The following is a 4779-nucleotide window of genomic DNA, read 5'->3' on the forward strand; positions in this document are numbered from 1 at the left end:
AGCCTGTTTCCGATTCTGTGTCTCCCTCTCTCTCTGCCCCTCCCCCATTCATGCTCTGTCTCTCTCTGTCCCAAAAATAAATAAACGTTGAAAAAAAAAATTAAAAAAAAAAAAAAGAACTGATATTAAAGTAGCAGTTCAAAAAAATGTCACCCTTGAACACCAAAAATCACCCACTGACAAAGCAGCACAAAAAGACGATAAAAAGCTGGAAAAATGAATCTGAGAGACAAGAGTAGAACTGAGTAAAAACAGACAAGAGGAAAACGTCACATTCTTAAGAAAAGCCTGAAAATTAGAGGAAAAAAAAGGACTTAAACTATGTTAAGCTTTCCTCCACTTTGAACCCAAAGTCAACTGCATCCGGTCAGACGACAGCACTGACACCAAGAAGGTAGAATGCCCACTGCAAACGCCTGCCCCAAGGTTAACGCCTGCCCCAAGGTTCCCCCCTCCCCACCCCGCCAAAGGAGCCCACATTCTGGATACTCAGCCCCGGCCCGCCCCACCCACTTCAGCATAACTCATCTTCTGGAAAATCTCTCTCTTGATCTAAAACCAAATGCTCCTAGGTAGAAGGCAGTTCCCACCCCTGGTACCCACATCTCAACCCCAGCCAGCCCAGGACTAAGTTGTTGTGAATCACGCTTTGTGCCAGGACAAAAGACCTCATTCAGTAGGAACAGCAATTCTCTTAGCATTCTCCTTGGTAATATAATCCATCATTCCTAAGCATTCCCTGTGGGTGGCGGTCCCAATATGCAGATAACCTGACTTCACATGTGCCTGGACCTTCTCTACAGAGATGACAACCAAACAGACCCACCAAGTCTGGCTTCACTCTGGGTTGCACCAGCCCTTCTATTGGCTGAACCGCTCCACATGCTATAACCCTGCAGATTCCAGCTTGCCTTACTGGGATCGTGAGGGCGCTCTGCACAACAGGCCGCCTTACCTCTCACTCCAGGGGAAAACTACCTGCCAAGGGGCGTAACGGAGCGCTCACCATAGAAGAAGAGAGAACAGGAATCAATAGCAGCCTGTGAAACAGAAACTAGAACAAAGATGTTTTCTAACAGGATCAATGATCAAAAGTCAAAATTGACCACGTAAGGAAGTCGTGGTAGCCTCTTCTCTAAATTCTTTGAAGTCATGGGGGAATTTTTTTACTCTGAATATTTCAAATATTCTCATGTCTGAAACCAGGAGACACCCTATATAACCTTGAAGTGGTTATACACTGGTGACTGTGAGACTAAGAATGTGTGTGTGTGTGTGTGTGTGTGTGTGTGTGTGTGGCTGAAGCACAGAAATACATAACAATTACCTTACCCTTTCATTAATTCAGTAAGTGTTGGCTAAGCACATGTTATATGCACAATGGAAGCTGAGGGGCTTTCAAAACCATGCAGACATGGAGGTTAAAACTCAAACATAAGTGCTTTATTGAATACTTAGTACAACAATTCAATGAAATAAGTACAACCACCCTCATTTTCAAGGTAAGAAATCTGGAGGAAAAAACTAGACAAACATCAGAAGGATGTTAAATGGCACAACCAGAAATCCTAATAAAATTGAAGAGTCCCCAGTGTTAATCCTTAATCTGGAAGACTGGGTAATCTTTTACTCAAACCACCCCGCTTCCCAAAATCTTGGCTTCTCTACCTGCGCAACAGGTGTATTAAACCAAATGGCCCCTAAAGTTGCTTCCAGCCTTAAAAAAAAAAAAAAAAATCTAGAATTTCCATCTTAGGACCTAGTCCCATTGCACATACATAACAAGCCAGATCAAGAGAAGAAGGGAGGAAAAGTCTAAAATTAGGCCATTTCAGAAAAACTATATCATAGTTTACTCTTTTACACAGAGAAGGAAACGGTAATTATTCAATCAGAACAAAAGTTACGATTATTCAAATGAGGTATTGTAGAAAACTCAAATAAGAGGATCTCTGTACTGTTTCTCTTGTGATTATTAAGAATAATAACATTCTCTAGTCTCCGCAACGCAAAGGCAGCAGAAGCAGTATTGCCCTTGCAGGGAGGGAAAGCGGCACCCGGCAGAGGCTCCTTGGCCTTTCCATCGATCCCCTAATGAGCAAAGACACAGTCAGCAGCTCAGCAGCTCTCAATCCCCCAGTCCCCTTCCAGTTTTCCCAGGATTAGGGAACACCTGCAGACTGAGATGAAAAGGCCACAGACATTTGGAGAAGTTCTCGTTCAGTCTTGCCTCCCTTCTGTAACCCAATGCCCTCTCTCTTGCTGCTTCCAGACTTCCACCTGCCCCACTAAGATAACCCACCTTCTTGGGCCTGCTGAGCCTCCCAAATAATGCTTTGTGCTCAAAGAAAAGCAGACTGGACCAAGAGGAGCCTAGTGCCTAATCAAGTGCCATCAGTAATTGGCCACGTGACCTGTATGTAACTAGCTATTTTCAGCTTCGGATGCCTCTTACCTACTCTGAAAGATAGCAGTTAACTGTGGACCTGTCATTTCAATGGAAAAGTAAGTAAAATCAAATATGTTTTAAATATATAAAACACCTTTCAAATTACGAAGAAGATCTATCTCCCAGTAGATAAAGAAGTAGCTGAAAAGGCTAATCACGGAAGAAGTAAAGATGGCCAGGGGCGCCTGGGTGGCGCAGTCGGTTAAGCGTCCGACTTCAGCCAGGTCACGATCTCGCGGTCCGTGAGTTCGAGCCCCGAGTCAGGCTCTGGGCTGATGGCTCAGAGCCTGGAACCTGTTTCCGATTCTGTGTCTCCCTCTCTCTCTGCCCCTCCCCCGTTCATGCTCTGTCTCTCTCTGTCCCAAAAATAAATAAACGTTGAAAAAAAAAATTAAAAAAAAAAAAAAAAAAGATGGCCAACAAAGACGAAAAGCTGCTCCTTAATAAATCAAGGATGTGAAAATAACACAACCTTCAGATATTATTTCTCAACCAACAGATTGGCAAAATGTAAAAGATTGTATTAGCAAGGGTATAGGAAGATGGGTATTACATATATTTCAGTGGGAAGGTTGTCATTATCTTTTGGGGGAATTTCGTGGTATCCAACAAAGAATTAAATATGCCTACTTTCAATCTGGCAAGATCTCTTACAATCCCCTCCCAAAGACATGTTCTCACATACGCCAAAAATATATGTATAAAGATGTTCGGGCAACACTGTTCACTTAATTGGAGGGTGGTTAAATAAATTACTTGATATCCCTAAACTATGGAATATTAAAGGGACAATAAAAAGAATAAGTAGGGGCCCCTGGATGGCTCAGGTGGTTGAGTGTCCGACTCTTGATTTCAGCTCAGGTCATGTTCTCATGGTTCTTGAGTTCAAGCCCTGCATCGGGCTCTGTGTTGATGGTACAGAGCCTGCTTGGGATTCTCTCTCCTCCCATCTCTCTCTGCCATGCATGCCCTCTCTCTCTCTCTCTCTCTCTTAAAATAAATAAACCTTTTTAAAAAATTAAGTAGATCTATTTCTTTTTTCTGACATGGAACACATTATGAAACGGGAAGTGCCTGGCATGTAGGAGTCACTTAGTAAATATCTTTTGAATGAATGAATACACATACAGCTTTACCTAGCACTTTTACATACCCTATCTCATCTAATTCTCATCACAATCCTACCATACGAGCCAGGCAGATGTTACCGTCCCCTATGTAAGGAGGAAACTTGGGTGGCGATGACTCACCCAAGATCATAAACGTGAGGTACTTACTGGCCAGCGCTCTTTGGTGGCCGACACTCACCCTGCTCACAGTGACTGCCAGCCAGCAAGCAGACCCTCAGTGGGTCACCAAGTCTGTAGGCAGCTGGGGGGGTCACTCAACAATGGCTTGTTGACTGGGACAGACTGATTCCTCTTTTACCGCAAAGCCTTCCATTAGGTGAGGCTTGGCTCTCTAGACCTCTACTGGGGCCCACTGGGCATCTAACGACAGGTCTAAAAAGAGGTCATTCAACAACAGGTCGTCATGGAAACCCTACCCTCCACCCCTGGCCCCTGGAACAGAATGGAGCGGGAAGGGAGAGAGGAGCATTTGTGAAGTGCTTGCTATGAGCCAGGCGCGATGAATAGGAAAAAATTCATCTGAGCCTTCCTTTACAAATCACCAAGAGAAAAGGACACTGTGCGCTGTTAAACAAAGTGCAGAACACGCCTGCTTTGCTGCGTAATCTAGGTCAGTCATAGCTGCGGAGGCAGCTGAGTTCACGTGGCACTCGCCGTGCTCCTCCCTCTTCCCGGTGCGCACGGCAGGGGCCATGAGCCTGGTACCACGTGGCCGCCGAGCCACAGCCGTGCGGGGGCCCTGCCTCCACCGGGCAGTCACCTGTTCACACCAGGAACACGCATGGCAGGCACACGGGGAAAAATTACCGGCTGATTTGCAAAACACAAACACTCTGTCCCAGATAAGCCAGGGGACAGCCAACGCATTCCGAAATGTCGGGCACGGCGCTGTCATTGAACCGGTCCTCTTTCACTTGTATGCGTCCTACACTCGCTTTATCAGAAAATGCTGAAAAACAGGGCTGTGTTTGGGCAGAGTTACCTTGGAACTTTCATCCTAATTACAGGCGCTCTTAGTAACCGTTGCTTAGTAACAAACACTTTTGAAATAGATTTGTTGACTTATTACGAGAAAAGTCTGAAAAGACCTTGGCGTGATGGAAAAACAGCAAGGGCCTGGTAAAGTAAAAAAATGTTTTAACTGACAAAGCGCTAGCAAACTTCAGGCATTCCCCAATTCCAAGGGCATTACTGAATGTC

The sequence above is a fragment of the Leopardus geoffroyi genome, chromosome B4 (genome assembly GCF_018350155.1).
Source record: "Leopardus geoffroyi isolate Oge1 chromosome B4, O.geoffroyi_Oge1_pat1.0, whole genome shotgun sequence".
Taxonomy (NCBI): domain Eukaryota; kingdom Metazoa; phylum Chordata; class Mammalia; order Carnivora; family Felidae; genus Leopardus; species Leopardus geoffroyi.